The sequence below is a fragment of the Hippoglossus hippoglossus genome, chromosome 17 (assembly GCF_009819705.1).
Source record: "Hippoglossus hippoglossus isolate fHipHip1 chromosome 17, fHipHip1.pri, whole genome shotgun sequence".
In the NCBI taxonomy this organism is placed as follows: domain Eukaryota; kingdom Metazoa; phylum Chordata; class Actinopteri; order Pleuronectiformes; family Pleuronectidae; genus Hippoglossus; species Hippoglossus hippoglossus.
In genome coordinates, this window is record NC_047167.1 from 3,465,907 (window position 1) to 3,479,234 (window position 13,328).

At 40.3% G+C, this 13,328-nt stretch overlaps 1 pseudogene; it reads right to left on the reverse strand.

The window, feature by feature from the left end:
- The window catches only part of LOC117778271, a 91,276-nt pseudogene that overhangs the window by 16,005 nt on the left and 61,943 nt on the right, over positions 1-13,328 (reverse strand).

Consider the following 13,328-nt stretch of genomic DNA (forward strand, 5'->3'; position numbering starts at 1 on the left):
ACGTTATAGTATGAAAACGCTGTGTTTGATCTCTGTCCACACAAGTGTTTGGGCTCTGTATCAGTTTTAGTCCCCGTCCACACTAACACACCTGAAAATGTATGCCGGTGTACACAGGAATTGCAAACTCATTGTAAACTGTGGGCTTGAAGTGCCGAATACTTTCTTCTGGAGTGGGGTCATCTGATAGGAGCCAAGTCTACGTCGTGGCTCGTGACCAAAAAGATTGCAATGTATGTATGTATGTATGTATGTATGTATGTATGTATGTATGTATGTATGTATGTATCTATCTATCTATCTATCTGTCTATCTATGTCATCTTATTCAAACATCTCAAGTTCTGCCCATCCACACTAAAATGCGTTTTTAACCTAAAACAGGACCAGCAGCGTCACACTTCTTTTTTTGAGCGGCTCTAAAACTCCAGAGTAGTGTAGACACCAGGTGACAAGCAGCAGAAGAGGGCAGTTGTGATAGATGTGACAAATACAGCAACATCGGAATGCAGAGCATGAGAAGAAGGGGCCGAAAGAACAACTAGAAAAGGTGTGGAAGTTCAACGTGGTCCCATGTGGTACTAGGGTATTGGGAGCTGTGGCCCCCAAACTGGGAGAGGAGCTCCAGCAGCTTCCAGGTACAACATCTGAAGTCTGTCCAGAGGACGGCAGTCGTAGTACGAAATACTGTCCAGAGTCCGCAAACACTCAGGCCTCTGGTAGAGGGGCAAACTTGAGGAAGACCCCCTCACTCCAACAGAGGCATGAGACTAATCTTTCTATATTATAATGTACAATCTGTTTATTATAATACTACATGCAGTATACTCACCTTGGTAGAAGTAGGCGGCCGCTTGGCAGCGTTAGGTGTGGTCGCCTTGGCTACAGGGCTTTTTTTATTAGTTGAGGCTGGGGTGGGGGAGGGGTGTTTGGTCGAGGTGGCCTCGCCATTGGTGGAGAGGGTGGATGGACGGGGTTTGGTGGTGTTTGGTTTGGTTGCACCCATGTCAGGCTGGTGATTATGCAATTAAAAGGAAGCCACAACAACAGCAACAAAAAAAAAAAGAGGAGGGAGGGAGCGAAAGAAAAAGTTGGAAAGATAGAGAGGAGATATCCAGCACGTAGAGAAAGAAAAAGCAGAAGTGAAATCACTGATTGCAATGACAGCATGATATGGCAGCTCAGCCAGCAACCATCTGACAACAGGCCATTAAAGTATGCAATTTATGAGCACTTTAAAAAGCTAATGAGCAGTAAAAGAAAGCATTTATGTTTGAAATGTGAAAACATGAGCAGCAGTCTAAAAGTAGAATGCGATGTGGAAATCTGGTCTTGTGTTGTCATACTCAAACACCACAAATCAGCAAAAACACCCAACAAAAACTGACTCAGTAGTAAAGTTGAAAGATAGATAGAGCTAGAAGCTCGGTGATGTAAGCAGCTCTAAATGGGCTAGTTCTGTAGTGTCCTGCAGCATTTACTCCTCGTGTTATTATTCAATAAAACATGGCAGGGCAATATGGCTGAAAAAAACTTGGACTTGAATCATAGTTTTAAATTGATTCTTTTTCAAAAGACTTAATTCTAGAGGGTTTCATATAAAAGAGTGTGATGACTATTATTAATATTATTCCTCTAAATCCATTGTTACGTACATTGAAAAATTACAGGTAAACCACCTTAACCTGTAGTGAGTGTCACCGCAGACTGAGCAATAAAAGGTGGAGCAGACTGAAGATCTAGAATCTGTCCAATGTGTCTTTTTTTCAGTCTGTAAATCTCATAGTCGCCACCCTTCAATTCACCACCGGAGCCAGCTAGATCCCCAGAGTCGAGGAGAGATCCCTGGAGTAACAATAGTCCCATAAACTGCAGCTGGAGTCCAGCAGCTGTTGTGTAACTTATTTACTGTACTGTTGTGACTGAGAGTTCATATCATTCTACATAATTTTTTGACTGAAAATACACTTTAAAATCATCTTTCGACTTTCACGATGTCGAAATTGTACACGTTATGCAAAAATAATTAAATTAAAATTGCTCATTAGATTTCAATTGGGGTTGGGTGAGAGATTTTCACTACATACTTAATCATATCATATTTAAAAGGATTCACGATAACGATAGTATCAGGATATCTATAGAAAATAATGCTATTCATCTTCAATTCACTTAATTGTGTATTTTGTGTCATGTTGGCTGAATATTCAAAAAAATACTAATACCCACTAGGGGAGTGTGAATGTGTTTGTTTATAAGTATTATTAACATAAAATGTCACTGTTATCGTAAATACTGGTAAATCATAACACTCCCATGATGTATCTCCCACCACTAAGATTACAGGTGAGTGAAAGCTCATTTTTCCAGTCATGTATTTGTATCATTGAAATCTTCCTTATAACTGTGTAAATAACATTCTTCTCTTCTCTTGTACTCAGACAGAGAATAAGAGTGGATGGTGCAACACAGTTTATAAGTTACACTGTGGCTGTGGCAGAGTTCAACACTGTGACCACCGGACACCCCTGCTCCACCTGAGTGTGTGTATCTGTATGCAGCTATTTGATTTGGACAGCAGTGTGTTTTAGTATTCTGCTGGATTGTGTGTGTGAGTGTGTGTGTGTGTGCCTCACCTTGCTCTTGCTGTCTGAGCTTGCCAGGGTCTTGCTGCCGTTGCTATTTGGGGACTTGGCTGTGCCCTTCCCTCCCTTCTCCTCCTTCTTCTCAGCTAGCTTCTTCTCCTCTTCCTTCTTCTCGTCTTTGTTGGTCTTCTCTGGCTTGTCCACCTTCTCTGCCTTCTCGTTGGCCTTGTTCTTCTCCACATTCATCTTCTCCGTCTTTTCCTCGTCTTTGAGAATCTTCTCAGACTTCTGGTTCTTGTCCGGCACATTGTCTTTCTTCTGCTGCTCCTCTTTCTCTTTCTTGTCGAAAGCTTCAGTCTTCTCTGTCTTCGTGGACATGATGTCCATCTTCGGCTGTTTGTCCTTGTTGTCAGATTTCACTGTGAGGGAGAGAATGTCATTGTCACTGTTATTCTATTTGATCAAAACCATAAAAAGTAAATGGATATTTTTTACTAAATATTGGAAGAAAAAAAGCACAACTTGATTGTAATAAATATCTTTAAAGCTGTCACTGTACATCAACCTTTGTGATTGTTATAAAACAGACACAGAGCGTCAATGGAGTTTGTGTGATAAACCAATAGGGATATGCTTATATTATGGTTATTGACACAGTTGATGAGAGATATATAGAGCAAATGTTTACCATTGCTATCAATGGAAGTCTTCTGACGGTTTAATACATGCAAAGTAACTTATTTCAAGCAGATAAGCCACAATGGAAAAGATAAAGGGCAATTCAAATATGTATTTACTAATTTGCAACTGCTATGGTTTTGTTAGTTTTGTAAATATGTTTAAGGGAGATATAGTCATTTAGTTTTTTGTCATTATGTGACATACAATCACATCATAAAACCAGTTTTCACTGGCTGAATGTACAGTCACTTCATCACTCTCTCTATAGATCATGGTCCCTTTTTTTGCAACAGATGATATTGTACTTTTAGATCATGTATTCTGGATCACCCCCTAAAGTTACAAGGCTACGTTAGTGTTGAATCCCCACTCTCACCAATCCAGGGGTCAGAATACATAGTTCGAATTTGTGAGGGCAGTTTGTTCAAGCTAAAAATGGGCTGCTTATTTCCACTTAGAAGAACAAACTCGACAAAGCTGCACACGGTTATTTATCAGCCAGTCATGCAACTGACTCACTGTCTGACACTTCTGCAGATACTGAATGTTCTTTTCCAGTTAGCTGAAATTGCAAACTGCAGTTTTGTTATTTATAGATTTGGGGCAAAATATCACCTGCTGCTTACCTGCCCTGTTGATTTACCTCAATAATATTAGACACATGGAGTTTTGTAAAAACATGTGGCATAAAATAATTGTATAACTTCTCCATGCACCGCTCCACCACTGCTGATGTCCCACTACATTCTGCAGTTTTATATTGTTTTCATATTCACTGTCACGACTTTTTACACTCTCGTTGCAATTTTGTAGGACTGAGGGCGATGACTAATCACAAATGGAGATCATCATTTTGAAACAGTTCCCACACCAAATAAAAGGGAGCAACAAAACCATTTCTTCAGAAAAGATATATATCTTTTAGCTGAAGCTGAATTTCTCTGCGCACAAGACAAGATCTGACCATCAGGAATTCCCCTCAAAACTTAAGCATCAATGTTTGTCCATAGTCAGTTCTTCTGACTTTAGTTAATGATGCCAAAACAGAACTTTACAAAAGATATTTAAGTGTTCTCTGTTCATACGCAGGAAACAGTGTCTCCTCTTTGGCTCTGACCACTCATTAACAAGCTTAACAAGATCACAGGTCCCTCCAGGGTGGCACCTGGCACCATTCAACCTTGTTTGTATCAGCACTTTCTTAATAAAGAGCAGGACAAGGTTGCATGGAGCTGCCATGATGCATGTCAGGCAGCTTACTGATGCTGGCTGCATACCTCTGATATGAACTGGTTGCTACTGTGCAGATGACCGTTTCCTGTCATTGAACGCAATCGCACTGCACATCTACATTAGCAGTGCAGTGTTCATTTACATTGTTCTTCTATTTTACATAATTTTAAATGGGCATGTCAATAAACTATAACTTTTAATGCAATGAAGAGTCGGTGATGAAGTAATTTCCTCTGAGCTTATTAAATACAAGTAGCTATCCCACAGCAGCTATACGAGTATCTCCTAAGTGAGAGTTGTACAAGCGTATTTATACACTTGTCTGACATTGACACACATAGGCCAGGGTGTAACAGAAAATGACATTCTACACTTTGTACTTGATTTTACAATTATCAATTCAGTGGGCCTCATGCAAGAACCATTGGTACTAAAAGGTCTGTTCTTAGATTGTGTGTATGAGTGATTTAAAAGAACCTGCCAATTTTCTCATATTTGGGCCCAGACCTGTTGTAGGAGTCCCATGAAATGTGTTTTTCACTAATGGATTGTCTATTTCATTACTGAGGTATAAATAAATACCTAAATTACACGTAATAATTATGTTGCCATTTTTCTGTTCAACTCTGCAACAGATTGTTGTCGTACGATGGTGAGCGCACAAAATAATTGGCAAGCATCTTGCATAGGGTGTGCATAGGAGATGCAATGGAAGCAATTTTCCCATCATTTAACCCAAATTCAATACTTTATCTAGGTGATTGATGTTTTGCTCAAACTCCCAGGCACATGACACCTTGTCAACCAGCAGACAAGAGAGGAGCGCTCACACAACAAGTGTCATATTTGTGCTGTGGTAGAGCACGTAATTGGTGCTGTAAAGGCCGGGTGGATGAGCCTTGACACAGGTGGTGGCGAGCAGATCTGCACGTCAGAGACAACATGTCAGATTTTGTAATATTGCAATGGATGAAGGTGTAGACTACGGATCCAGCACTAACAGAAAGCATATTCGTGCAACTTTGTGTAGTGTTGCAGTTGTTTTTTCATTCATATTAGTGACAGAGACAGGGACCTGGACCTCCTCCTGTTGTAGTTTTTAAACTATTTTCACATAGAATGACTTTTTCTTTATTTCAGTGACTATGACACAGCATTAACAGGGCTGCTTTAGTCGGCCTCTTCATTTCACTTCTGATGCTGCTATTAAATCTAGACTTTCCTCTCTGAGATTGGACCACAAACAGAATAATCTTCCATCCCTCATATCAGCTCTGTCCTCTGCTGAGGGAGCATATTTTCCTTGTCTAAACAGTAACTATAAACCCATTAAAACAGACTTGATTTGCTGCAGCTGGTGCACGAGGCTTCACAGTGGCACCTACTTGCTTCATGAATTTTAATGTCCTTGATTCCAAGATTCTTTGCAGTGTTTGGTCCTGTCTGATTTTCTGTCTGACATATTAAATATGCAACAGTATTATATATTTAATTCACAGCAGGAAAATAACTGCAAAAACGTTATACTCTAGACAAACAAACAAATGAAAACATCTGCAAAATCTTGCTTGGTACTTCCTTAAATTACAAAGAAAATGCCTCTCATGTTCATTTATATTTGGAGAAATGTAAAAACAGAAATCAATCCTGGGAGTTTGTGGTCCTGACCACCAAAGAAAATGAAAGTCCAGGCATTAATGATTAGTCCACTGATTCTGCATTGCACTTCTATTGTTAGGATGTCTCATCATTAATACCTCGACCAAGCAGGTCATATTTTCATCCATGTCCATGGTTGGTTTGTATGTTTCTGAGCAAGGTTACGCAAACAATTACTACACAGTGCTCTAACCAGAAGATGGATGGTTTGATCTGAGTCTTCCCCATTCCACATGCCAAAGTGTCCTGAGCCAAGAAACTGAACGCCAGAAAATCGCCCTTTCTCATAGAGAAAGTGCTGTGCATAGATACACTGTATGAATGTGTGTGAATGGGTGACTGTTAAGTGCTTTGAGTGGTCATCAAGACTATAAAGTGCTATATGAATACAGCCCATTTACCACAAAACCTGTAGTAGTATGGGTCAGGAAAGAACCCATTACATTTGGTGTAGATCTGGATCAGGGGGCGCAGATGCAGGAATGTCTTTTCACTTCCTTTAACAATGCAAGAAAGTGTGTTTTTCAACATTTTCCTTGACTTCTCAAAGTATAATTCATGGATCTTAATGGAAAAATTTGGTGCGGATCCAAACAAAAAGCCTTGGCGAAGATATGCACTCTACTGAGTGCCCTTCTAGTTTTCTTCTGTGTTTACCACAAGTGTCTTGTGTGTGTTATAACTGGGGGTGGCAATCACTCAACCGACTTCTTATAACCTCACCTAGACATCATGGAATCAACCAATTATCTAAGTCCATAACTATCCACCTCTATTTATACTCGACTCATTCAATCAGAACCAGATTGTTCATTGACCTTAATTGGTAAAAAACAACTAAATCATTGTCCGCTCTACTTTGAGAACACACTATTTGTTGACCTTACTCATTCATAAATACCTGTTTGCTGAGTCTCAGGTCCACCATTGCCTTCCTGCCGGAACCCTGGATCTGGATCACTTAACCTCAACCTGCTCTGAAACTGGACACACTGGGACTTTGCTCACCTGCCTGTCTGCCTCCTAGAAACCAAACTACAGCACATCACTCGACCTACAACCATCACCTGCCCATGTCACATAGTCAAAAGTTGTACAATAAACCTACTCCTGCCTCCACTCTTGTGCTCTTGAGTTTAAAAGCACATTAAAAACATAACAACTATAGCATTTTGTAATTGAAAGTCTTTTTAGACAATGGTTGAAATTGAAGAAACACATTTAGAGATGGGGCTTTATACAACCTTTTCTTCATACACAGTTGTACTCTCCAAGACCAGTCAACATACTTTTATTTGTCAAATCGGTGGAGTTTGCCCTATTGTGTGTCATCAGATTCAATGAACTGTACTTACATACCTAACTGTGCTGTGGATAATGTAAAAGGAGCACGTTTAAGCCAGGACTGAATAAGCTGAAAGCAACACAGAGGCTGCACACATTTTCACCTGGATATGTCATTTTATGGTTCTGCAGGCAATAAAACTGGCACCATCAGATTTATCTGAAATATGCTGTAATCAAGACACTACAATATTATACAATTGTACCATTTTAAACCAAATCGATAGGTTGATTCCACAAGGTAGTTTGCATCACTGTATCACTCCGCCCTGCAAGACCACCACTATGACTCATCCAAAATAAAACTGCTGGCTGAGAGCACAGATGATCCATCTAATACCACACTGCAATACATAGCTGCTGGCAACCAGCTGTGTGTGCTACTGGTATGAGAGAGAGAGAGAGAGTGTGAGAAGAGAGAGAGAGAGAGTGAGAGAGAGAGAGAGAGAGAGAGAGAGAGAGAGAGAGAGAGAGAAGAGAGAGAGAGAGGAGAGAGAGAGAGAGAGAGAAGAGAGAGAGAGAGAGAGTGGAGAGAGAGAGAGAAGAGAGAGAGAGAGGGGAGAGAGAGAGAGAGAGAGAGAGAGAGAGAGAGAGAGAGAGAGAGAGAGAGAGAGAGAAACAGAGAGAAGGAGTTGATTGCCACATAAATCAGAGCATGACTAACACAGACATGAACCTGGTGCAAGGATATTTTGTTGCAGAGTTTTACTGTAGTATTAATCACTAAATAATTATAAAAGCCTATATGTAGACACAGGAAGGGCAGCAAAAACAGCACCTTTGAAAATTGCATCTGTGTCATGAAAAACTAGGTTCATATAAAACTACCTCCTATAGAGTTAGCCATCCAGCCAAACTGGGTTAGCCGGGCAAGACGTTGGAGAGCTGGACGGACAATCAGTAGCACTCCATTAACACTAGACCATTATGGCACAGTGGCCGCTCTGAATTGTTGAATTGAATCAAACTCCAAGCACTATGTGTGCAAGCCAGACACTGCTCATCACCTGGCTAATACCCCTATGGTGGAGCATGGTGGTGCCAGCACTATGCTGGGTGGGTGCCTCTCTGCAGCTGGGGCAGGGAGACTGGTCAGAACTAAGTGGAGGATGAATGCAGCTAAAAACAACGAGGTAAAGAAGTTTGCAGCAGAGTTCACGCAACCTGAGACAAGGGCACATTTCAGCCTTTCAGCATATCATTGACCCACAGCAAACAGCCATGAGAACACTGGGGTGGCTTTGGGATAGGCCTATGGCTGCCCTTGAGTGGCTCAGCCAAAGCCTATCCAAATCAAAGTGAGCAAATCTAGAAGATGAGACTTGAAGCACTCTTGCTGCCAAAGGTGCTTCTAAAAAGCACTAAATTATGGGTCTGATTATATTTATTAAGTATTGGAGAGTATATTTATTAAGTGTTGGAGAATGTTTTCACCTGTAAAGAGGTGCAGTTTCAATATGGTGGACCTAGACTATGAAGTATTTAGTTTAGTTTATTTCGGTCCCAAAACATGTTTTAAACAAAGGATTTTGTCACATTGTGTCAGGATTTTGTATTGGTCACAGAGATGTGTTGCAGAAGTGTTAGGGTTGAATGTATGACTTTGAAATACTTATCAGTTCAGTAGGTTCATCACAATTTAACAAATCTAAAACTTGTCTGACGCATTAAGCTCTCTGTTATTTTTTAAGTAGGAAATGTAATGATTCTGGTGATGTCTATGTAAGAGGATGTGATCTTTTTGGGGGGGTAGTCAGATGATGTCTGAGCGATCTGTGTTCACACTGTGAGATGAGAGTCAGATCACAATCAAATGAAGGGTAACATGAAAGGGCCATTATACTCAGTAAGGCCAGATGGAAAAATGACTGATTTAATCAACCAAGTCAGAAAGAACAACCATCTTCTCTTGATACTGCATGAAGTAAAGAGATTAGATCCATCCCATTGCGTGTGTAATTCTTCAGAGAATTAGCAACTCTCTACATTGAAGAATAATTCATGAATTGATATTAAGTAGCTCTATGTGTTCAAGTATCCCTTGGTGCCATACAATTCAGACAGGAACTGTTCTTACAGTCAGTGAATGACTGATACCAGAGTGTGATACAGTCGCTTCTAATGGTGAGCTAGCAGACTGCAACCGACTGCGTACCACTCCCCTCAACCCTCCTTCCTCCAAGCATGTAGGAAAACCTATGTTGGCCTTCAGGTGACATGTAAACATCCCTCCCTAAAGCCAGTGGTCTGGTTTGTCTGTTCTACCGTAGAAACATGTTGGTGCAGCATCTGGAAGAGGACCCACCTCCAAAGTAAAGGGCTCACTCTAAGGTTATACACCAATGAAAACATTTGTATTTATTCTATTCCCTTCCCACTGATAGATCTCATTAAATCCTGACTGTTTCAAACATTTCATTTTGTGTGCATTGAATGTGTTTCCTTGAAAACAAACTGTTGAAAGTCCCTCCCACAGCTGTGTGGACCTCCTGACTGTCTAGTGCAGCTGTTCACTCCTCTGCAAACACACAGAGATGCCAACACACAAAGAGCTACAAGCTAAAAGTTAACGTAATCAGTTGATTGTTTTTAATTGTAATTGTATTTTGTAATTTGTCTCTCAAGGAAATGCCATCCCCTTCATAGCTGTATTGCAAATCTATAAAAACAAGATTAGAAAAAGGACAGGGATCTGATTCTGCGTTAAATGAAGACTGCCACTAGCTGAGCCTGATGAATTGTTTGTGTATTATCACTGTTTGAGGCCTATGTTATAGCTGTGTGTACTTCTTTGTGCACCACTGTGTGTTATTGTGCAGCTGGGATCTATTTTTGTGCTCAATAAAAAAACACCTTAAGTTGCAGTCCCGCTGTCTGCTGTCGTTGTGACTGTGGGGGTGTGTGCCTTTAAAATCTGTAAAATTCACTCGGAGCTCTTCACCTACACACACATAACCATGTGCGCTCACACATGCGCTGCTAGAAATAGCTGCTCTATATTTGAATGAGTACAGCGTCAATGTCTAATCAATGCCCCAGCTTTTCTCTGTCGACTGCAGTCTGAAAAACAGGCCACACTTATAGATGGGTGTGTGAATCACTACGTAGACAGATAAAAATAGAGTATATGCTGTATAGAGATGAATAGAAGACTAGATTACAATGAGGGGGAATTGATCTATGGATGGGTCAGTATTCATTAACTTTGTTATTAGGATACATATAATCAGTCTATCGTGCAAATCAGCATTCATTCAATCAAGCTCTAAACCCGTCAGCTGCTCCTCCCATAATCCTCTGCCATTTCGCCTCACTCACCTCTCCATCTTTCTTTCTTACTCTCTTGCTTCTCTCTTACTTTGCTCTCAGCCTCAGTTTGTGAAAAAATAAATCAAACTGTCATTTCAAAGACGACAACAAAATACGGAGATGTGATAATATCTGGGCGACATTTATAAAAATGAAATGAAATACTGTGATGATCTGAACCAGCTGGCAAAACCTATTTTCTCGATATCAATTCACCTTAATAAACCTGTTGTTGGAGGAGGAGAGGGCTTTAACCCTTCTGCTAACGGAAGTGAGGACTTTCTTCTTCTAAATTCATTCAGTACACTTTCTAAGAACACAGCAGTCAAACAACACTCATGGCATATCTTTCTTCTTACTGACGTCAGTGTGATTTCACCATCTCAACGTTTTCGCAACACTCACTTGACTCCTGCCACAGCAAAGCTCAGTGCAATAATCAATAGAAACCACAGAAGGTATTGTTTTTAGAGGGGGGGGGGGGGGGCAGCTGAAGCCTCATTAGAGAACAGCATACATTTCTTGACATTAAGAGTTAAAAATGATGGGATAAATGTAATGCCATATTCCAGAACAAAAAAAGGTTGAAACTCTGTTTGAAAGTTTAACCCCCCCCAAAAAAAGGGTTTTGCATGATTGAAACTAAGTTTGAAAGCCTTGCATGGTGTTTTGATAGGCTGAAAAAAAAAAAAAATCATTTCATTTTTTACATTTTCAGTCTTCCTTCCTTAAAAAAACTGTGGTCTTTATACAGTGTTTCTCGAACATGTTGTCAGAGTTTCAAATTTGTCACGGTTCTCCCAGTGCATCAGTTTGTTATTTGCTATCTTTTTTCCCAGACCATCATTTTTAGAGTTTTAGATCAGAGCTGCGGGACAACGCTGCCAAAGGTCACATGATTCGTAAGCTCACAAACGTGAGGACAAATCCCTGAAATTTGTATTTTAAACACAACTCTGATATAACAGACTGCAATAGGGGTGCAGGTGTGCGTGCACATATTTTTAAAATAAAGATTTGCCTTTTCAAAACTAAAGTTTCCAACATACGTGCAACAGTATTCAGACATCATTTACAAAGTTTTAAACCTGAAAAACAAACTGAAGACACCCAGAAAACAATGTTTGCTGAGATTATGTTTTTCAGCCTAGTAAAACATGATGCAAACATTTAGAAAGAGTGCACTACCTGTACAAAAAACCTGAATATTGCAGATAACATTCAAACCAACAAATGTTATATCAAAGCTTGTTTTCAGCTGTATGCTGTCAGCCAACCACAACAATGCTCTCACAACAAACAGCTGAGCCAATCACAGTGAAGAGTGACAGGTCCACAAATGAAGACTCTGCCTCTGCCGAGAAAAAGGGCAGCACAATGTGATCATACAACACCACAATCTGTTGCTAATTCAGGAAGAAAATAACGGGAACAATTGGTGAAGTGCTTTATATGATTGTATCATTGCAAACTTTGCAACAAACGGTATTTCAAGAATAAAAAATGACCCACTGAAGAAAACAGCAAACAAAGCCGGACAGAAGGGTCATGACGTATGAGATTAATAAGCTCTTGAGGCTGAGTTTTTACTGACCAGTCTGAAGTGTATAGAGGTGTCTGTGTGGTTATTCTGTCGAAGCCCAGTGTCATCTTCAGGAGAATTAATAAAGGTGGATGGTGGTGTCTAATGACACTATGCTCCGTGGCTGCACATTTATCAAGAGTCTCCTGCTGCCTTGAATTCGCTGCAGGGACTTAGTGAACTGAGGGAGAAGCATTTCATGCAGTATAAAGATGTGAGCTTTAAAGCAGCTGTGGATAACAGATGCTGTAAGAATCATCTTCATTTAAAAATCAGCGTAGACGGCTTTATCAGTTTGCCTGATTTAACCAGAGGTGTGACGTGACGACGCACCTCTGGTTAAATCACACCAACAACTGACTTTGCAGTCCTTTATTTGAATAAACCAGCCACCTGTTTCTTTGCTCCTTCACCTCTCACTTGTGCACAGTGCATGCACAGCTTGGCACCAAAATACATGGACAGGCGAGGCAAATTTCAAGGTCAGGAAAGGGTCTGGGTGCTGCTTGCACCGGTCATTCCAATCAGTAACGAGAGGCTTCAGTCTCTTCCATTCTCAGCCGTCTTACCCTTTCTTGCTCACACTCTCATCAAAATAACTTCTTAGCTATTTCATTAAAAATAACTGCGTGGCAACCTCCTTGATTTTCTAAAATATTTCAAAATTACCTGCAGGAACAAATGCTGGAATTTTAAGCTTGATTTGCAGTAGTTACACAATAAGGTGTTATGGTGTAGCAGCAACACACAGCTTCAATGGCAAAATTGTAGCTTATGTGCACCTCCAGGAAAATACACCTATGGCTATGATGGCTACATCATTTAAAGACCAGAATCAATTGCTGCTCCTTTTTTTCAGTGTTGGTGTTGGTGAAGATTATTGAAATAACTTTAAGCAAGTTTTAATACATGTATCTGTAATAAGATACTGTACTG